Source organism: Narcine bancroftii, chromosome 11 (assembly GCF_036971445.1).
Source record: "Narcine bancroftii isolate sNarBan1 chromosome 11, sNarBan1.hap1, whole genome shotgun sequence".
Lineage (NCBI taxonomy): Eukaryota > Metazoa > Chordata > Chondrichthyes > Torpediniformes > Narcinidae > Narcine > Narcine bancroftii.
The window spans coordinates 63,830,589-63,854,070 of record NC_091479.1 but is presented as its reverse complement, the minus strand read 5'-3'; the positions used below and the strand labels follow the sequence as shown (position 1 = coordinate 63,854,070).

The 23,482-nt window shown below is 44.2% G+C and overlaps 1 protein-coding gene across 3 annotated transcripts in view; it reads left to right on the top strand.

The window, feature by feature from the left end:
* LOC138745818 (uncharacterized) overlaps positions 1 to 23,482 on the top strand; it is a 52,769-nt gene that overhangs the window by 19,066 nt on the left and 10,221 nt on the right. The window contains exon 3 of one of the 3 annotated variants that reach the window (XM_069903151.1): positions 21,435 to 21,532. The exons of the other annotated variants lie outside the window; for them this stretch is intronic. The gene's annotated coding sequence lies outside the window, so the exon portion shown is untranslated. The remainder of the gene's footprint in view (positions 1 to 21,434; positions 21,533 to 23,482) is intronic. 3 annotated transcript variants of the gene reach the window in all.

The following is a 23,482-nucleotide window of genomic DNA, read 5'->3' as shown; positions in this document are numbered from 1 at the left end:
TTGTTATCCTGCGCAGTCAGGATGAAGTGGGGAGAGGGCAGGAAAATAGAATTAATATCCAGGTTTGACCATGAAATGCAAAGCAAGCTCATGCTGATCCCATTTCCTTAGGATCTTCCTGCCCTCTCTGGTTGTTCTCAGGACTACCCTCTTTCCTTCTCCCTCGTGGGATATTTGAATTTCCTCTGAGCTAATCTTATAATTTCTTGCTGCTTTCAGCCAAACAGGCCTCCTACTCTTTGCGTTTTTGTCCCAGGTCAGTGGGCAGACTGATTCCTGCATATTCACAGGCTTGGTCAAAATTCTCGGGATTGGCATGAGATGATTGCCAGTCTGATGCTCAGATTAATATTCATCTGACTGTACATATACAACCTGCTGAAACATTTCTCTAGACCATTGTGCACGGGCATACACACACAACACACAGAGGGTAGCAATCACATATATACATAATTTTAAATAGATTTTAAATACTTTAGTATGATTTACTCAGTTACAGGAATTTGTTCATCGATCTTATAGTCTCTTAGTCCTGATTTTGAGGCACCTGTATTCTCCTTCCTGATGTCAAAGATCCTGTGAGGGGGAAAAGGAAGAAAAGAGAAGAGAGAGACATGTCCGGACAGTTCAACCCCATTCCCTGACCCAGACAACCCTCCCAGAACCAGATATCAAGACATCACTCCCTGACCCAAAACACACTCCCAGACCCAGACATCACTTCCCCAACACTCCCAACCAAGACGCTACTCTCCCAACCAAAGATCCAGAATCCTTCTCCAGACACCTGGTCAACACTTCCTGACCCAAACTCTACTTGCTGACATTCAGACATTGTACCCAGATGTCATCCAGATTTAGACATCCTGATAGCACTCCCTGACCTGGCATATTACTCTCAGATCCAGATAATTTTCCCCAGTCAAGTCCCTCAAGACCTCTGACACCCTTCCCTCAATCAGACACTGGCGTACATGGATGCATACACCACAACATCATGCCCCAGCCCAAACGTGTGCACAGAACTAGTCCTATGATTGTGTTGTACTGTGCTAATTACAGCAACTGTGTTTCTTTCTTAGCTAATAAATCCATTCTGTTCCTTGATCCTCTGAATAAAACCAGTGATTTTTGTTAAATGTAAAACCTTATAGAAGATTAGACAAAAGAGGAGGTGTCCCATTTCTTGAAAGTGCAGAGAAGAGTGGATATTGATGAATTTAAGGAGTGAACCAGAGGGTTACGGAGGACCTGCAAGAGAGGAAAGGGGGAAATATTCTACATTGCAGGCATTGGAAGTGGTGGAAGATGATTCAATGTACAAGCCTGTGAGTGGAAAGTGAGGACATGGGTCATTCAGATTCATGGATTGGGAAGTGAGCAGAAACGCAAGAAATAAAACACTTGCTGCTGAGAGTTTCTGGCAACCATTGCTGAAGGGATCTCAGAAGCCCCTTCACACTTGCAAATTATTCCAGGAATTAACCACAATCAGCCTTTAAAGTGCCTAGTGTGAAACCAAAATCTGCTCAATGCAGATGACATCATCTCACACCGGGGATTGACTGCCTCGACCCCTAGTACAATTCCCAGCATGTGCAGACACTAGCATTGTAATCAGGCAAGTGTGAAACGGGTAATTACATTATGGGATTGAAATTATCCAAGTTTTTGCATGAGTGCAGGAACATGAGGGAAGAAAAGATTAAAATGAAGATATAAATTTTGCCGTTGGAAAGTCGCAGAGAAAGAGGAAATAAATAGCAATAGCGGGAAATTTTTAAACAGCATGGAAAGATAGCGCGTAATTTATAAAGACCATGTGGGGGGAGCAATGGCGGACCTGATTTCCCAGAGTGCCATGCGGCAGAGAAACCCCTCTTTCTCTAGCATATGGAATTTTGGGAGGGGAGGTCCACCATCACTTTTTCCCACGATATTTATTAATTGTACGCGATAGTGCAACCAACTTTCCTACCCTGTATAAAAATTGTCCACTATTGCTATTTTTCGCTAGCACTTTCCCACAATCACTTATAAAGGTTTATATGGATTGGCACAACAGAGGCTGAAGGGCTCATACTGTGCTGTACATAAAGTTTAGTTAGGCATAATTAATTTTGTTCAAATATAAGTTCAGGATTTAGAACCTGGTGGTACTCGGTGTGTCATGATGTCACCAGTAGAAGGTAGAACAGTTCTAACCCCAGAGATGGCTCCTTGTAAGTGTGAAAGCATTCATTGTCCCAGTTAGGAGTGGTCAAGTGTGAAAAGCCAAACCCCCATTCCTATCCCAGACACTGAATGGCCAATTTAGTGGGATGCAAGTGTGAAAGGGGCTTTAGCTAAGGAAGAAGGAAGACATCTCTGAATCACTGGCAAAGTGACATATCTGAATAAAAAGATTGTGGAGCCCAGTACACAGTGTAGGGTGAGTAGTGTGGCATTGAACAAAATCTCACAGCCAAGGATTGTTTTAATAAGTGGATAATCTATCTTTAGCATTGATTGAGAAGGGTGTGGAGGTAAGGGTCTGTCTAGTGTAGACCAATATAGGTTGGTCTTCAATCCTTTCTGTTTATTCCTTAAAAAGCTCAGGCACAAAACATTGGCAATAAATCTTTGCTTTTTATGGACGCTGAAAAGACCAGCTGAGTTCTTCCAGCATTTTGGTCAGTATTTACCAATGTAGATTGATCAATTTTAATTAATGTCCACATGTGCTTTGCTGCTTTGTGAAAGAATGCAGAGAGGATTGTAAATACTTTAAGAAAAATGAGGGGCCCCATGACGTGTTAGACGGGCATACGTCCACCATATAGTAAATTTCCATTAGCCTGGAGTTCCCCAGATTATGCAACTTGCAAGAACAAAGCTCAGAAAGGTGAAATGTTCATAGCCATGAGTCTCTTTGATGAAAAAACAGAATGATGGAAAGGTATAAAACCCTGTGTGACTAATGTACCAGACTCCAAATGTTATTTCATCATCTGATTAGTAAGTGTTCACAAGACAGTAAAGGTCAAAAAATCCAGACGCCAAATAGAAATCTGAATCACACAAGAATCTAAACTTCACGACAACTCTTGGCTTTTGTATGCGTGCATTCATGCTTTTTCCTAAGTGCCACAGATGTACAGCCCAAGAATTTGGAAAATTTGGACTGCCTGAATCTCCAAATAGTCTAGATTTTAGGATTTTTACTGTAACAGGACCTGCAAAATCTTTTGGGTGCCTTCTGAAAGTTGTAAAATTGTTTGATCAAAGCTAATGGATTCAGAATGCTGGTCCAGAGTGAGAAAAAGGACATAAGAGCAAGAACCAACTTGACCACTGGGTGAGATCAAAGACAGAGATGCCAAAAAGAACATACTAGATTTCAGATAGCATCACATACAACTGAGATTCCTGTTTTTCCTGGGGTGCGGCAGAATTACCACTAAGTGGTAGTGCAAAAATAAATTGTACACAGTGTGAACATGAAACAATCAAAAGAACTGTAAATAGAAAACAAATGCAAACAAATTGACTGCAATACAGGGAGAGCTAAGAAAATGAATAAAGTGCACAAGTAACAGTCCTAAATGAGTCTCTGATTGAATTTGTCATTGAGGAGTCTGATAGTGCAGGAGGAGCACCTGTTCCTGAACCTGGTGGTACGAGTCTTGTGGTACCTATACCTCTTTCCTGATGGCAGCAACGAGAACAGAGCACGTGCTGGGTGGTGTGGGTCTTTGATGATTGCCGCTCCCCTCTGACGGCAGCGTACCCTGTAGATGTACTCAATAGTGGGGAGGGTTTTGCCTGTGATGTCCTGGGCTGTGTCAACTACCATTTGGAGGGTTTTAAGCTCAGGAGTGTTGGTGTTTCCATCCTAGACTGTGAGGCAACCAGTCAGCACACTTTCCACCACACATTGTAGAAGTTTGCCAGGGTTTCTGGTGTCATACCAAACCTCCACAAACTCCTGAGGAAGTAGTGCTTTCTTCACAATGTCATTAGTGTGTTGGGTCCAGGAAAGATCCTCTGAAATAGAAACTCAAAAGAACTTAAATGTGCTCACCCTCTCCACCTCTGATTTTCCAATGATCACTGGAATATATAACTATGGCTTTCCTTTCCTGAAGGTGCATGGTTGGCATGGTAGTCAGTGTAACACCTTTACAGTGCCAGCGATTGGGACTGGACTGGAGTCCCACACTGTCTGTAAAGAGTTTGTATGTACTCCCTGAGTTTGCGTGGGTTTTCTCCAGGGGTGTAGGTTGAGGTGTAAATTTTGCGGCACAGACTTATGGACCACAATGGCCTGTTATTGTGCTGTATGTCTAACTTTAAAATGTCAACAATCAACACCTTAGTTTTGGTGACATTGAGTACAAGGTTGGTGTTTTACCATTCAGCCAAGTTTTCAATCTCTATCCTGTGTGCTGACTCATTCCCTTCCCTTATACAACCCACTACCGTGGTATCATCGGCAAATTTGTGGATGGTGTTTTTGTCGTACCGAGCCATACAGTCATAGGTGTAAAATGAGTAGAGCAGAAGGCTTGAGTGGAAGCCTTGAGGTGCTTCGGTACTGATGGAGATTGTGGAGGAGAAGTTCTTATTTCTCCTAAAGCACTATACTGTAAGCAGAATACTATAAGTGTCTGACCATTTGGCAGGCTCACTTTCTGTAGATCCACCTGTTCAGTAACAGCTCACCTTGTGTTAACTGAACTCTCGAGTTTTGCAAAACAAATAAAGTGGTACTTGAAATTTGTTCAAGGTTTGGAAGGCATGAAAAGTTTAACAAAGGTAGCCTACTCTTTAAAATAACCCTTGCCATTGTTAGGTCTGCTTTGTTCATGAATGAGTGAGACAAACACCAGACTGAGTCGAAATCAGGGTTCTTTGTTCTTTATTACCGGATTGTAACACTTGCGACTAACAATGTTAGTCGGAGAATGCATTCTGCCGTTATCAGCAAAATGGTGATTTTTTATACCCTTGGATACGTGCTTAGAACATCATCATATCATTACTTGTCCAATGACTAAAACTGTTGCTATCCTTTCCCTGCTAGCTTCCTGCCTCTCAATCCATCAATGTCTCTCTTATCTTGTAAGTACAAGGATGCATTCACATCTTGTTACAGCCCTGCACAGGGTAACTCCTTACACATTCCCATCTCATGATGTTTTACCTAACAGGAGTACAAGGACACCTCCCCTTCTTGTTACAGCCCTGCACAGGGTAACTCCTTACACATTCCCATCTCATGATGTTTTACCTTACACCATATACAAGAAGATAAAAGCAAATCAAGGGAATCAAAAAGGATTTAAGAATAAAAATTGGTATAAATTGGAAAAGATACAAATTTAGGTAGGATGTTCATTTTAATAGAATTAATATGGACCAACCATAGAAATTGACAAAGGTGATGATATCATTACCTGTTGAAGTAAAATAGAAAAAAATTCCCCAAAAAGATATTTATAGCTCTTGGTAATTGTAATACCAAAATAAGTAAATTTATCTTTCACAATCTTAAAAGGGGAATCAAAATACCTAGGTATAGAAACATTTAAGGATAAAACAGTGGTTTTCAACCTTTTTCTTTCCACTCACCTACCACTTTAAGTAATCCCTATGCCATAAGTGTTCTGTGATTCGTAAGGGATTGCTTAAAGTGGTCGGTGAGTAGGAAGGGAAGGTTGAAAACCACTGCTCTAGACCCAATTGTTAATGAAATTTTGCTTGAGAAAAGTTGTCATTGGCCCATTTTCTTTTGAGTGATGAAACTGTGCACATAACGAGTCAATGAGGGATGATTAAAACAGTGGTTTTCAAACTTTTTCTTTCTACCCACATACCACCTTAAGAATCACAGAGCACTTATGGCATAGGGATTACTTAAAGTGGTATGTGAGTGGTGTGACACAGAAATGTTTCTGGCAGATAAATTGGGAAATGTTTATTAGAGTAGGTCACTTGCAAACACTTTAAAACAGATCTTAATTGAAATACTGGAGACATAGTGGTTTCTCACACCTTTTTGCAAGAGCTTTGAAGAGTGCTCAAGAGATGTCACTAATGGATTCTTGCTTACCCAAAAGCAACAGATGAAAGAGAATGCTGGCTCCGCTATTGTCTGCAGGAGACTTTGTTGTAAGAGGGTCATGTGGTTTTGCAAGCAGAGAGTCAAACAGGCTTTTTTCTCAGTCTGTGTGTGTCACACACACACACACACACACACACACACACACACACACACACACACACACACACACACACACACACACACAAACAGAGATCAAGTTTTATCAGCAAGACACTGGAGTGGTTGATGGAAGTACATCAGTTGTGGATGTCCTGGAACAACAAATCTTTCTCTGAAAACCAACAAGAACCTTCCGGAGTGGTAACCATTTACCTTTCAAGCACCAAAGCCTGGTGAACTCTACAAATGTTAAATTCTGTGCACAGTATAAGAATTGCCTGCAACCAGTGAACTTGGAATGAGAAGTGAGATTGGACTGTGAACCAAAGAACTTTTCTGAACTTACACACACACATTACGTACTTTTGCACTTAGAATTAGAAGGGGGTTAAGTCAAATTAATAATAGACAAGTTAAAGTTTAAATCTGTTTTCATGTTTAAAGATGATCAAAAGTAACTTTTATTTAAGTAACCATTTGTCTTGGTGAATATCTACTGCTGCTGGGTTTATGGGTCTTCTGGGCTTTTAACAGTGGAAAGAAGAAGGTTGAAAACCACTGGGGTAAAAGTTCACTTTTATGCTGATTCAGCTTATACCCTGAGAACTGACTCAATTGAGATAGAACAGATAATATGAATGGTAAAGAAGTCTCTGGATTAGATATAAAAATCGAAAGATCATCTGCATATAAAGAAATTTTATCTTCAAAACTTTCCTATAAATCCCCCAAAAATCTCTACACTTACGAAAGGCCATTGCTAACGGCTCTTAAGACCAAGTAAAAAAGTAATGGACTTAAAGGACAGCCTTGATGAGTACCCTACTGAAGATTAAAAGGTTTGATTGTTGAGTTAGTTGGGATTGAAACATTGGGACATAAATATAATAATTTAATCTATTTAATAAAACATGGTCCAAAGTTGATTTTTTTTCAGAATCACAAATAAGTAACCTCACTCTACTCAATCAAATGCTTTCTCTGTGTTTAACAAAAGGACACATTCTCCCAGAATCACAGTGCAGCTTTCGCGTAAACAGAGGAACTACTGGCATGTTCTTTGCCCTCAGACAGCTCCAAGAAAAGTGCAGAGAACAAAATAAAGAACTCTACATCACCTTTGTTGACCTCACCAAAGCCTTCAACACTGTGAGCAGGAAAGGGCGTTGGGAAATACTAGAGCACCTCGGATGCCCGCCCAAGTTCCTCAACATGGTTATCCAACTGCATGAAAACCAACAAGGTCAGGTCAGATACAGCAATGAGCTCTCTGAACCCTTCTCCATTAACAATGGCGCGAAGCAAGGCTATGTTCTCGCACAACCCTCTTTTCAATCTTCTTCAGCATGATGCTGAAACAAGCCATGAAAGACCTCAACAATTAAGACGCTGTTTACATCCGGTACCGCACGGATGGCGGTCTCTTCAATCTGAGGCGCCTGCAAGCTCATACCAAGACACAAGAGCAACTCGTCCGTGAACTACTCTTTGCAGACGATGTCGCTTTAGTTGCCCATTCAGAGCCAGCTCTTCAGCAGTTGACGTCCTGTTTTGCGGAAGCTGCCAAAATGTTTGGCCTGGAAGTCAGCCTGAAGAAAACTGAGGTCCTCCATCAGCAAGCTCCCCACCATGACTACCAGCCCCCCCACATCTCCATCGGACACACAAAACTCAAAACGGTCAACCAGTTTACCTTCCTCGGCTGCACCATTTCATTTGATGCAAGGATCGACAGAGATAGACAACAGACTCGCCAAGGCAAATAGCACCTTTGGAAGACTACAAAAAGAGTCTGGAAAAACACTGTTCGGCTCCGAATCATGGGTCCTCTACCAGCTCCTAGAACGCTTCCATCAGCGATGTCTCCGCTCCATCCTCAACATTAATTGGAGTTACTTCATCATCAACATCGAAGTACTCGAGCTGGCAGAGTCCGCAAGCATCGAATCCACGCTGCTGAAGACCCAACTGGGTGGGTCACTTCTCCAGAATGGAGGACCATCGCCTTCCCAAGATCGTGTTATATGGCAAGCTCTCCACTGGCCACCGAGACAGAGGTGCACCAAAGAAGAGGTACAAGGACCGCTTAAAGAAATCTCTTGGTGCCTGCCACATTGACCACCGCCAGTGGGCTGATCTCGCCTCCAACCGTGCATCTTGGCGCCTCACAGTTCGGCGGGCAGCAACCTCCTTTGAAGAAGACCGCAGAGCCCACCTCACTGACAAAAGGCAAAGGAGGAAAAACCCAACACCCAACCCCAACCAACCAATTTTCCCTTGCAACCGCTGCAACGGTGTCTGCCTGTCCCGCATCGAACTTGTCAGCCACAAACGAGCCTGCAGCTGACGTGGACATTACGCCTCCATTAATCTTCGTCCGCGAAGCCAAGCCAAAGAAGAAAGAAGAATGAAAAAATAGCTAAAAGTATTTCCGCTTGTAAAATAGACTCCTCAAGACTCGTGTGATAAATCTGGGATAACGTGGAAATATTTAAATAGTCAAAAAAGTCCATTGTTAGACTATTATCAGTATTAGATTCAGAAGTATACATCTCAAATAGAATTCTCTAAATGTATCATTTATTTTACCATCATCCATTTGAATTTTAGTAATTATCTTAGCAGCAATTCCTTTCAATTAATTAGCCAAAAGATTACCAGATTTTTCACTGTGAATGTAAAATTGACTTTTACTCCTTAAAAGTTGCTGTTCAATGGGATAAGTAGAAAGGAGATCAAAATTAGTCTTAAATTCAATTCTTTTTATCTCATTCAGGGTTTTTAACTTGTGCATATTATAAAACATTTTGTTTAATCTGATTAATTAAATCTAATCTGTATTTGTTAGATTTCTTCTTTATATTAGCTGTTAAAAAATAATTTGCCCTCTAAATATGCTTTTGTAGTGTCCCAAACAGTCAAGCTAGAAATTGTTGAAGAGGAATTTGTATTAAAGAAATTAATTTGCTCCATAAATTTCAAAAAATCATTATCTGAATGTTTAGTAGAATTAAAATCCCAATATCTCCTTCTAGAAGGAAAATCAGGAAAATTTAAATCTAACATCATAGGACCATGGTCCGAAATCACTGTATCCTGATACTAACATGATTTGGTGAGTGAAATCATTGATTATCTATTAAAAAATAATCAAATCATGAGTAAATATGATGGACATTAGAAGGAGTACTCTACTTTTCAGGAAAAAAATGCCAAACCTCTGAAAGAACAAAATTTGTTCAAAAAGAATGAATTACAGATGCTGATTTACTGAAAGTGGCAGCTTCAGGGGATGAACCAACAATTAAAATCTCCCCTCAAAACCAGTGGGGGAAAAAATTTCCAAAAAATCCTGGATCATCAATGTTAGGGGCGTATGCATTAGCAAATGCTATAATTTTACTATGCAGTTTGCCTGTAACAATGATGTATTGACCATATTTATCTGATATAACGTTATGATCTACGAAGGGAATATTCTGATTATATGGCAAGATAATGTTGATAAAGTTCATTCCCTTGTAACAAAATATAATTAACAAATTAGTTAAACAGGACAGCATATATTACTTTTGTCCAGGACGGGAGTAACAGAACTCAGCAGTATTCTCCTGATACTGCTTTGCTCTGAGTGCCTACTCACTGTGAGGGACTTGTATAGAATTCAGATGAATCTAAGTTTTCCATATTTGGATTTGGGTTTCATTTGCTGAATCAGCATCATCAACAGGGGTTATAAGAAGGAATTTACAAGAAAGCTGCTGTGATTGTAGTTAATACACAAAAGTGCAAGAGAAACTCAGCAGGTCCCGAAGCGTCCAGAGGAAGCAAAGATACACATCCAAAGTTTTTGGGCCTTGAGCCCTTCATCAAGGTATAAGCATACAAGACAGGCTTGAGCTACTGCCCTTGAAAAGAGTTATTCTTCCCATTTTCAGATAGCTATTTTTTTTTACATTATTTTCTTTAAAGCATTCTACAGCTACATTAGCCTAGCACAGGCTTAGCAGAAGCTTATCCAAACTCCTTAATAATGAGCATCTTGTCATATCCAGTAATTCTTTGGATGTTAACTTCATCAATGTCCCCGTCTGAATAAATCAAAAAGAAATGGTGGTTTGGTGTGTCTTAATTTTAGATTTTATTATTGGGTGGTCAATACACGTAACTTGATTCTTTTATTAGAGTTATAATAGAGTTGAAGGTCCTACATCAGGGGTGTCAAACTCAAATTCACGGAGGGCCAAAATTAAAAACTTGGACTAAGTCGAGGGCCGAACTAAATATTTATTGAAAATTTTCAACAACATCTGCATGTTTTCTCTTCTTTCAACATATGTAATGTTAAACTTTTTCTTATTAAAATAAATGTTTCATAATAGTTTTGGATAAACTCTTTCCAGAAATAAGAAATAAAATATTCAATAAATATTTCTCTATAGAGGATTTGTCAAATGTTGCTAGTGTGCTGTCGAATAGTAAAATCTGAGGGCTATTGAGAATGTGGGAATTCCTGAAAGAATCAAATGGGTGACTGATTGTGGGCATGAACTCTAGCAGGGTTATTTGCCATGCCCTTTTTCCATTGGTACAGATATCCTTTGATTTACACACTTTTCAAGTTTTATGCCTAATGAGCTTGTATCCAGATGCAGGACCATTTTTAACCAGGAATATATTTATCACTGTGACATGAAACTATTGGAAGATCATTTTATCCTGAGATTAAAGTTCATAATACTTACTCAGGCCTGTGTGCGGGAGGGCGGGGTTTGCGGGCGATCGGGTTGGACAACGACAGTGCGGGGGCATCGGCTCTCGCTGTAGGGCGGCATCTCGGCGGATCAGCGGCCCTGTCACCGTGAGTCGCGGGTCGGCCTGCGGCAGGGAGGGGGAGTGGGCAACGGTCCTGGCAAGGTCAGGCCCCCCATGAGTTTTTGCCGGACCCCCCTTGACCTGCTGTGTTTCTCCCGGACCCCCCTTGACCTGCTGAGTTTCTGCCGGACCCCCCTTGACCTGCTGAGTTTCTGCCGGACCCCCCTTGACCTGCTGAGTTTCTCCCGGACCCCCCTTGACCTGCTGAGTTTCTCCCGGACCCCCCTTGACCTGCTGAGTTTCTCCCGGATCCCCTCCCCTTGACCTGCTGAGTTTCTCCTGGACCCCTCCCCCTTGACCTGCTGAGTTTCTCTCGGACCCCCCTTTGACCTGCTGAGTTTCTCCTGGACCCCCCTTGACCTGCTGAGTTTCTCCCGGATCCCCTCCCCTTGACCTGCTGAGTTTCTCCTGGACCCCTCCCCCTTGACCTGCTGAGTTTCTCTCGGACCCCCCTTTGACCTGCTGAGTTTCTCCCGGACCCCCCTTGACCTGCTGAGTTTCTCCCGGATCCCCCTTTGACCTGCTGAGTTTCTCCCGGACCTCCCTTGACCTGCTGAGTTTCTCCCGGACCCCCCTTAACCTGCTGAGTTTCTCCCGGACCCCCTCTTCTTTCCGTGACGGAGTCCCAGGACCTTTCCAGGGCAGTCTCCGTGCTCAGGACCGCGCTGGGATCCCGGTCAGCGGTGGAGGAGCAGGTGAGCGCGGCTAATCCCGATCCAGCCCACGCCACTCCCGAGATTGGGGGGGGGTTCCACCATACCTGCCCGACCAGCCTTGCTCTCCACGTGTACTCCGGGCACCCGCCACTGGTCCGGTGGGAAGGCGCAGGGCGGCCGGCGCCCCCATCGCCCGGCGGGGAGTCCCAATCTTCCCTCCGGCGTCCCGACTCCATCTGCAGCTCCAAGAAACGCTGTGCCACTGGGGTTCCGGGCGCTGGGAAGCGGCCTTGGCTTCCTCTGACACCGGCCAGGCCGCGCTGCGGTGGGGGGGTGGGCGGGGGGACACGACAGCGTGTTTATAAAACCACCCACCACTACTTTTCAAGGACCAGGATTTTTCTCTCTCTCTCTCACCCTGGGACACAGTGGTTACTGTGCATGCGCTATACTGGCGCGGCGGCCAGCGGGCCACCTCTAATACATTTTTGATATGATCTTGCAGACCAAATATAATTATATTTGGCCCGCGGGCCAGAGTTTGACATGTGTGCCCTACATGATAGAAAAATGGAATTAAATTTTACTAAGGATATTTTCTTGCTGGCAATTCTTGGGGTCTTCTCTATCTTCTTTATGTAAATTAACTGACAACCCAATCAGTAAACACATGTTTGAGAATATGGGCACAATTTAGAAGGTTTTTTTTGATTTCAGAGTTTTTCTCCTATTATCCCAATTATATTCAACGTTCTTTGCAAGATGCAACTTTTAATGAGTGGCATAGAATGGGTATTAAGTGTTTTAAAGCCCTTTTTATTGATAACAAATTTGCATCCTTTGAATAATTTAGCCCCAACATCTCTGTCCAGGCCTTACAACATTTTTATGAGGTTTCCCCCACCCCCATTCTTCTGAACTCCAAGGTGTACAGCCGTAACATGCCAGTCCTTTCTTTCCGAGAATAATTCTTGTAAATTTTTTCTGAACCCTCTCCAATGCCAGCACACCCTTCCTAATATAAGGAGCCCAAAACTGTGCCCCATACACAAGTGAAGCCTCACCAGTAATTCTCCAGTGGAACAAGAAAGCTGCTGTGATTGTAGTTAATACACAAAAGTGCAAGAGAAACTCAGCAGGTCCCAAAGCGTCCAGAGGAGGCAAAGATACACATCCGAAGTCTTTGGGCCTTGAGCCCTTCATCAAGGTATGAGGAGAAACCAAGCAAAATGCCTGAATAAAAAGGTGAGTTGGAGAAGGATGAAGGGGTAGAGGCCATAGGTGGACGTGGACTGGAGGACAGGAGCGAAAAACTGAGAATTGATTGAGGTGGGTGGTAGCTCTGTGAATGTAGAGCTGGAGGTATGCGGACATGGCGATAGGACAAAGAGAGACGGAGGAGGTGAGGATGTAGAAGTAAGAGCTTGTCTAGTATAGAATAATGTAGATTGGTCTATCTTAATTAAGGTGCTTTGCTGCTTTGTGGGAGGATCATAAATACCTTAAGAGTAGTGTGGGGCCTCACGATGTGTTATCAGGCACACCTTAGCCTGCTAGTAAATTTCCACTAGCTTTGAGTTCCCCAGATTGTGACTTGCAAAAACAAAGCTCAGGAAGACTAAATGTACAGGGTGGTTCCTCTTTAATCCGGCGACTTTTGGACCTGGCCATTGCCGGACCACAGAAAAGGGGGAAAACAGAAATGGACCCCTAAGGGAATGTTTAGTAGCTCTAGCACCGTCTTCTGCACCTCTCGGTCTCTTGGATGACATCCTGAAGGGCTAAAATACAGCTGAATATAAGAAATGAACAGGACTATATCACCAAAACTCTCACCCTGGTGGTAGATCCACAAACTAAAGGTGGCATATTCAAAATGTGCCAGACTATGGGAGTTTACGGACCACAGAACGCCAAATTAGGGAGGTACAACCTGTACAAGCCGAATGTTTAGAAGAATGTGTCCCCGGATGTGAAAACAGGATATTCTGCCTTGGATCTCACACAAGTTATCTCTTGGCTACAATGAAGAAGTATGAAACTTATATGTGGCTAAATTATACCAGATTCCAAATGTTAGTTCCTTATCTTAAGGTAGGAAAAAAGCTCACAGGAACAGGGACTGTTCTTGACTGTCTCTTGGGTGCTACTAAGAGTTTTGCGTCCTTGATCAAAACAAATGGTTACAGAATGCTGGTTCCAGAGTTGGGGAAAAAGGGACATATGGACAGGAACCAGCCTGACCACTGACTGAGATCAAGGGCAGAGACTGGATATTCGCAGAAGATTCTGACTAGTTGGCAGGTTTACTTAATGTCGAGCCATCTTGAATTCTCAAGTTTTGCAAAATGAATTAAGTGCTGCTTTTAACAAGATTGTTCTAAAGTTTGGAAGGCACGGAAACTTTAACATGGGGGAGGGAGGCTAATATAAGTTGATGTTAGTGCCACATGGTTGGTGTGTCCCCAGACAGAATATGAGGTGTTGTTCCTCATATGCCCTCACCCGCATATCCTCCATTTCTGGCACAACTGCCCTGGGACCCATTGCCTCTTTATGCGAAAGGACAGGATTCCCTCTGTTCTCGCCTACAACCCACCACAATCCGCAACCAATATATCAACCTCCACAATTTCTACCACCTACAATGTGGTCCCACCACCAGTCACATCTTTCCCTCTCTGCCTTCAGCAGGGACTGATCTCAACTCCTTTGTCAATCATTCCCTCCCCACCAATTGCCCCTTGGTACATGCCCTTGCGAGTACAGGAACAGCTACAGTTGCACCCACACCATTCATAGCCCCAAAAAACCCTTCCAAGTGAAGCAACACTTCACTTGTGAATCTGCAGTGGTCATATACTACATCCGGTGCTCCCATTGTTGCATCCTCCACATCGAAGACTAGACACAGACTGGGAGATTGTTTCATTGAGAACCTTTGCTCTGTCTGCTCGAAAAGCAGGTAACTCCCAGTGACCATCCATTTCAATGCTGACATGGCTGCCCATAGTCTCATGCATTGTCAAACTGAAACCACCTGCAAATTCCAGGAACCACACCTCCACCTAGGTGGCAGTAACCGACCTCAGTTTCAGTTAGGCCAACCCCCTCAATAACCCCCCACCACTGCCCCCAACAACCCAGTCTCTCTCTTTCCTTATCCCTCTGTTTCCTTTCCTCCAGTCCTCTTTATCCATGACTACCTGTGGCCTCTTGGCTGTTGGCCTGTGCTCCTCTCCCTGTCCCTTCTTCCCCTTCCTGCAGACACTGAGAGACTGATGGACATGGTGGGGTGTTTCCCAGATCAGATCGTCCAGGTCATTTGGCAGATTGCCTCATTGCTAGAGCTCACAAACAACACCTGGACTTGGACTGGCTGGTGGTGAGAGATGCTTCCCGTACCACTGGAAGGTTGACCCCAAGATGACTGCAGTGGGAAGCAGACAGTCACCCACCTCCTTGCAGAATGCAGATTCACTCAGAGTGGATCGAATGCAAGTGTTGTCGTCACAGTTCAACCCCACCAGGAGCACAACAGAGGACTCTGATCTACAGGCTTTTCCTGAGGATGCATAGAGAGTTAGACATCCAGAGCTGTTGGAAGATCATCAGCTCAGTGAAAGATGCACTTGGTGATTTGCCTGAAACCATGGAGATGTCGGTGTGGGAGTGCTGCCAACTGGCACATTCCAGGTTTCAGGAATACATGATGAGTACTTAAGGAGGCTAGGCACAGGCAGCGTGAAGGCACTGTGGGGAAGGACCACAGTCTTAAGAGTCCTTCCATTACCAGACATTAAGGGGCTGCGACCAAGGGGAAGCCCCTCAAGACAACAGGGGGTTGTGTAATGACAAGGTGCCACAGTGGCGGTAAGGGTGTAAATCAGTGGTTCTTAACCTTTTTCTTTCCACTCACAGACCACTTTAAGTAATCCCTATGCCAGCAGGGTTCTGTGATTAGGAAGGGATTGCTTAAGGTGGTCGGTGAGTGGGAAGGGAAGGTTGAGAATCACTGCTCTAGACCCAATTGTTACTTGAAATATTTTGCTTGGATTTCTGAAACCACACACATCACGAGTCAATGAGGGATGATTAAAACAGTGGTTTTCAAACTTTTTCTTTCCACCTACATACCATCAAAAGCAATCCCTTACTAATCACAGAGCACCTATGGCATAGGGAATATTAAAATAGTATGTGAGTGGAAAGGAAAAGGTTGAGAACCACTGATGTAAATAGAAATGAATGTAACAAAATACAGTGATGGAAATGTATTGGAACTAAGGGAAGGAAGAGACTTTGAATGGTTGTCCTTTGTAATGTATGTTTGGTTAAAAAAAATGTTGGATATGTCTTTTTGGTTCCTGTGGACGCTGTAAGACCTGAGTTCCTCCAGCATTCTTGTGTTTTTACTAAATGCAGCATTTCCTGGGGTTTTTTATTTTATTTACAGCATCCACATTTTTGTTTGCTTTCTTGTGTTTCAGCCTAACTGATCGGGATATTGGTTCAGTAACCCACTATATTGATCTGTGACACGTGAAAATAATACCGAGAACACAGGCAGGGTGGGGGCGGCGGGGGGGGGGGGGGGGGGGGAAGGATTGTAATCCTCAATAATCTGCTGAAACCCAGATTCTCTTCCACCATCATTCTTGCACATCAGCCTTGTTAGCAACAAGGAAGGAGAAATCACATATGAATGATGGGTGGCTCTTTGACACTTCCCAGAATGACAATGGATAAAGGTCCGTTTATCACCTGCTAATGTGCTTGAAATTGTGATGGTGTCTTTTTTGAAAAAAATTATAAATGAATAATTTCTTGCAAGAGCTGAGCCAAGATACCACTGCATTATTCATCTTAAAATCTGATGTCTTCTTCTTTGGCTTGGCTTCACGGACGAAGATTTATGGAGGGGTTTGTCCACGTCTGCTGCAGGCTCGTTGGTGACTGACAAGTCCGATGCATGGTTGCAGCGATTGCAAGGGAAAATTGGTGGGTTGGGGTTAGGTGTTGGGTTTTTCCTCCTTTGTCTTTTGTCAGTGAGGTGGGCTCTGCGGTCTTCTTCAAAGGAGGTTGCTGCCCACTGAACTGAGGCGCCAAGATGCACGGTTGGAGGCGAGATCAGCCCACTGGCGGTGGTCAATGTGGCAGGCACCAAGAGATTTCTTTAAGAGGTCCTTGTACCTCTTCTTTGGTGCACCTCTGTCTCGGTGGCCAGTGGAGAGCTTGCCATATAACACGATCTTGGGAAGGCGATGGTCCTCCATTCTGGAGATGTGACCCACCCAGTTGGGTCTTCAGCAGCGTCGATGTTGGTGATGAGGTAACTCCAATAAATGTTGAGGATGGAGCGGAGACAGCGCTGATGGAAGCGTTCTAGGAGCCGGTAGAGGACCCATGATTTGGAACCGAACAGGAGACCAACGGCTCTGTACATGCAGATCTTTGTGTGCTTCTTCAGGTGGTTGTTTTTCCAGACGCTTTTTGTAGTCTTCCAAAGGTGCTATTTGCCTTGGCGTGTCTGTTGTCTATCTCGTTTTCGATCCTTGCATCAGATGAAATGGTGCAGCCGAGGTAGGTAAACTGGTTGACCGTTTTGAGTTTTGTGTGCCCGATGGAGATGTGGTAGTCTTGGTGGGGAGTTGGATTTCGTGCAGTTGGATAACCATGTTGAGAACTTGGTGGGGGGCATCCGAGGCGCTCTAGTATTTGCCAAAGCCCTTTCCTGCTCACAGTGTTGAAGGCTTTGGTGAGGTCAACAAAGGTGATATAGAATCCTTTGTTTTGTTCTCTGCACTTTTCTTGGAGCTGTCTGAGGGCAAAGACCATGTCAGTAGTTCCTCTGTTTGCGCGAAAGCCGCACTGTGATTCTGGGAGGACTTTTTCGGCAACACTAGGTATTAGTCTATTAAGGAGAATGCTAGCGAAGATTTTGCCTGCAATGGAGAGCAGCGTGATGTAAATCATGCCATTAGTACAGGGTATGAGAGATTATTGTCTTGTGCATCCGTACACTGAAATGTTTACTTGTGGCAGCCATAGATGGGTAAGATACACCAAATGCAATGGTATAAGTTAAATTACCACAATATGCCATGCACAGAAAAAAGATAATAGATATAAAATAATTTTTAAAATATTGACATTTGCAGAAAGTGGATAAGAAAAAGGGTATTTCAATAGTGCAGACAGATCTTTCAGTGGTCCCGTAATAGTTTATGGTGAGGGTAGCAGAGTTGCTGGAATGAATGTTTTTAAATGCTATATAAATATCTAAATATTTTTAGTAATACTTGCATTACAAATATTGTGAAATGGGTGACATTTCAGCCTATCAATTCACCACAAAGTCAGTGGGACCAGCCACGCAATAATGCAACTGCAGAGAGGGTCAGATGCAAAATGTGGTAAAACACAAAGGTCTGCAGACACTGTGGTGAAGTAAAAAAAAAAGAAAATGCTGGAGCAACAGTGTACTTTGTAAAGCTAAAGATACAGAACCAACATTTCAGGCTTGAGCCCTTCATCAAGGTCTGGAAAAATGGCAGCAGGCACCCGAAAAGGATGTTGGCGGGGGTGGCTGAGAGGCAGGGGGAGGAGCCCAGTCCCAAAGGCAGGAGGTAATAAGTGGATAAGAGAGAGAGGACACACCAGCAAACGGGACGGAGGGATGGATCCGTGAATGGAGAAGGAAGGGGGTGGAGAACTGGAGGAAAGAAGACAAAGGGAAAGAGAAGTGAGAGAGAACAGAGTGTAAGAGTTGTGTTCAAGAATAGGTTTGATGGGTTCAAAGAGGATCAAGGCTGGACACATGTTATGAATAAACAGTGGGCTTTATTTATCCACAGGGGAATTCACAAAAAGGGCACATACTGACAGATTTATGTACACAGCACATAGGCATGGTATATTAAGAAACAAGGGTTTAACTTCTTTAGCACCCATCACCCACAGGTACAGAATACCATGTTTCTTCTTTGGCTTGGCTTAGCGGACGAAGATTTATGGAGGGGGTAAAAAGTTCACGTCAGCTGCAGGCTCGTTTGTGGCTGACAAGTCCGATGCGGGACAGGCAGACACGGTTGCAGCGGTTGCAGGGGAAAATTGGTTGGTTGGGGTTGGGTGTTAGGTTTTTCCTCCTTTGCCTTTTGTTAGTGAGGTGGGCTCTGTGGTCTTCTTCAAAGGAGGTTGCTGCCCGCCAAACTGTGAGGCGTCAAGATGCACGGTTTGAGGCGTTATCAGGCCACTGGCGGTGGTCAATGTGGCAGGCACCAAGAGATTTCTTTAGGCAGTCCTTGTACCTTTTCTTTGGTGCACCTCTGTCACGGTGGCCAGTGGAGAGCTCGCCATATAACACGATCTTGGGAAGGCGATGGTCCTCCATTCTGGAGACGTGACCCATCCAGCGCAGCTGGATCTTCAGCAGCGTGGACTCAATGGTGTCGACCTCTGCCATCTCGAGTACTTCGACGTTAGGGATGAAAGCGCTCCAATGGATGTTGAGGGTGGAGCGGAGACAACGCTGGTGGAAGCGTTCTAGGAGCCGTAGGTGGTGCCGGTAGAGGACCCATGATTCGGAGCCGAACAGGAGTGTGGGTCAACCAGTTTACGGTCAACCAGTTTACCTATCTCGGCTGCACCATTTCATCAGATGCAAGGATCGACAATGAGATAGACAACAGACTCGCCAAGGCAAATAGCGCCTTTGGAAGACTACACAAAAGAGTCTGGAAAAACAACCAACTGAAAAACCTCACAAAGATAAGCGTATACAGAGCCGTTGTCATTACCCACACTCCTGTTCGGCTCCGAATCATGGGTCCTCTACCGGCACCACCTACGGCTCCTAGAACGCTTCCACCAGCGTTGTCTCCGCTCCATCCTCAACATCCATTGGAGCGCTTACACCCCTAACGTCGAAGTACTCGAGATGGCAGAGGTCGACAGCATCGAGTCCACGCTGCTGAAGATCCAGCTGCGCTGGATGGGTCATGTCTCCAGAATGGAGGACCATCGCCTTCCCAAGATCGTGTTATATGGCGAGCTCTCCACTGGCCACCGTGACAGAGGTGCACCAAAGAAAAGGTACAAGGACTGCCTAAAGAAATCTCTTGGTGCCTGCCACATTGACCACCGCCAGTGGCCTGATAACGCCTCAAACCGTGCATCTTGGCGCCTCACAGTTTGGCGGGCAGCAACCTCCTTTGAAGAAGACCGCAGAGCCCACCTCACTGACAAAAGGCAAAGGAGGAAAAACCCAACACCCAACCCCAACCAACAAATTTTCCCTTGCAACCGCTGCAATCGTGTCTGCCTGTCCCGCATCGGACTTGTCAGCCACAAACGAGCCTGCAGCTGACGTGGACTTTTTACCCCCTCCATAAATCTTCGTCCGCGAAGCCAAGCCAAAGAGAAGAAACGAGTATATACATGGTGCTTGGGACCTGTGACTGGCCCATTGCAATCGGCCCCCTGGAGCTGCCCATAGTTTGCACCCTGGAATTCAGAAATGGTCACAACTAACAAACACATACACAGTAATAATACATAAATAAATATACATCTGGGCAAATAAATCACTGGCAATAAATCATTCTCAACTCCTGATTGGGAACACAAGGTTTAAACACATGGTACCCACTGCCCTCTCTATCTCCAGCAGACACGGTACACTAACAAACAGTAAATTAATTACAGCTCACAAGTATACACATATAAACCTAATTTCCAGCATTAACCATGCAGATGTAACCACCTGGTCTCAGGGCCAGCAACGCATCAGTCTCACAGGTGGGCAGATCTAACTTGATTGGCAGGTGAGGTGACCTCTGACCAGGTCTCCAGCCAGAGAGGGCACATTACCCTCCACAATCCACATTCCCACCAGATTCTAGACAGAGAGGTCACAATACTCTCCGTGATCCACATTTCCACCAGATTCTAGACCAGGGAAGTTTATCTGGCACAGTGTGCAGGTGCCCCCTTTGGTGTGAGCTCCAGCTCAGTGCGCAGCCCACCCACTCTGTGCATGGTTCACCTGCTCTGCATTGGAGACCCCTCCCAGCCTCTGCGCAAGACTCCTCCCCCCAGCCTCTGCGCGAGACTCCTCCCCCCACCCTCTGCATGAGACTCCACCCCCCCCCCCCCCCCCCCCGCCTTCTGCCTGTAACTCCCCCCCGCCCTCTTTCTGAGACCCCCTATGATGATCTCCCCCTCCCATGGTGATATCATTTTGGTGTCTGAGATTCCATCTCTCTCTTTCTCTGCAACTCCACCTCTTTCTGTAAGAGTCTTTCAACTTATCTGTCTCTCTCACTTCCTGTTTCTGTTTGTGAGACCTTTTCTGTGTGTATATTACACCATCTCTCTGTGTGACTCCTCATCTTTCTGCAATCACCTGCATCTCTGTGAATCTCTCATTCTCTCTCAGGCTCCCCCATCTGTGCAAAAATCCCTCTCTCTGTCACTTCCTCTCTCTATGTGAGAGTCCCCTCTCTTTGTGTGAGGCTCACCCTGTCTTTGTGTGACATTCCCCCTCTCCACTGTGACATTCTCCCCCTCTCTCTGCTGTCTGTTTTGGGGTTAGTTATTTTGTGTTCATTTTGACGAATTCTCCTTTATGACTTCTACGGGTTTATTTTATTGTGTCATTTTTTTGACTAACGTGATTTTTGGTGCATTTCCAGATTTGAAGATGCTTTCCCTGACCTGAAACACATCATCGTAATTTTTTTTGGAAGGAATACAGTTGATCTCGTTGCTTGAACTTTCTCTGTGGATTATTGTCAGTTACGTTCATACATTGTTCATTACATACTTCAAGCAGAGACAATCAAAAACTTAAATTACATAATGTCTCTCTTTCAACATTTATTTAATTTATGGTAGCACTGACACTTAATCTAGCCCACACATGGCAAAGGGGGCCTGCCCCTGTTCTAGACAGAGAGGCCACATGACCCTTCACAATCCACACTACAGCAGCCACCTGAACAAAATGGTGGGGGGGAGGGGGTTCAGGGGGAGGAGCACGGTCCCAAAGGCAGGAGGTAATAAGTGGATAAGAGAGGGAGGGCACACCAGCAAGCAGGGGGAGGAGGGATGGATCCATGAATGGAGAAGGATGGGGGTGGAGAACTGGAGGAAAGAAATCAGAGGGGAAGGGAGGAGAATGGAGAGTAGGCTATCAGAAGTTGATGAATATTTTTGGCAACTTTCTGGCACCCCAAAGCATTTCTGACTTTTACAAGGGATTTGATATTTGATGGAATATTCTCAATTTGGATGAATAAGTGCAGCTCCAACAGGCAAGGAGCTTTTTAAAAAAAATAGTAACAAGCCATTTCGACCCACAAGTCCGTGACGCCCAATTTTCACCCTATTAACTTACACCCCCGGTACATATTTGAACAGTGGGAGTAAACCAGAGCCCCCGTGGAAAACCCAAGCAGACATGGGCTGAACATACAAACTCCTTACAGACAGCGCTGGATCTGAACCTCGTTCCAGTCCCGATCGCTGGCATTGCAAAGGCTTTGCACTAACAGCTATGCTAACCTTGCCACCGAGCCTGACACTATCGAGAACCAAGCGACCTGCTTTTTTTTTTTTTAAATTTTTTATTTTTCACACCATAAATCACATTAGCCATGCTACACACTTTTTCTTTTTCACACATATACAGTGCGACCTGCTTAATGTACCTCTTCCCCCGCCCTATTCATTCATTCCTTCTATGAGTAGCGCAGAGTGGCTGCAGTGAATATCATCCATAAAATGGGTTTCAATTTCTCTATTTAGCCACTGACAGTGCTTCCCAAACCTGGAAAAAAATTAAAGACACCACCACCTATTGGTTTCCCTCCAAATCGCTCGCAATCTTGAATTGGAAACATATTAGCTTCATTTTGGCTGGGTCTATATGTTGGAATTCCCTCCTGAACTACGCTGTGGGAGCAGCTTCACAACCACTTTCACCATCAACATTCCCCCATTATTCCCCAATTAACCCCTACACCATCAACAACCATCCAACCAACTTACACCAACTGCTCCACCTCAACATAATCTTCATTTTACTCCTGTACCATTGATTCACCACTCAGCACTTCACCCCACTCTTTCTCATGAACTCATTTGTCACCCCAGACTTCTGCACCACATCCCCAGGACATGGCATTATAAATAGTTTTTTTCCTTAACAGGTGGATTGGAGTCCAGTTTATTTGATTCCAGTCAACCCCCAGCTTGGATGCCCATTCTTATTGTCCATGATAAGTACTGCAAGTAATCAAATTAAAAAAACCACTATCTTGACCTGCCAGGGTATAAGCCAGAGCGAGAGAAAAAGTGCAGGAAAAACTCCGGAGTTTTACCAAGGTTATAACCTTATACCAAAGTTGCATTTGGAAAAGTTCCTAATTCATCAGCAAAAGATTCATCGGGCAGGATATCAGAATTATTTTTTTATTTCCAGTCAAATCAAGTCAAGTAAAATTTATTGTCATCTAATTGTACAAGTACAACCTGACCAAACAGCATTTGCATGGCCTAGGTACAATACATGCAGACACACAACCAGACATAACACTCATACAGACAAAATAATACACATGCAGGACAAGTATTTTATCGATAAAAATAAATAAATAGTGTTCTGTATAAACGAGAATCCTAGATGATTTGTGTGAGTCATTCAGCATTTTCACTGCCCATGGGAAGAAGCTGTTCCTTA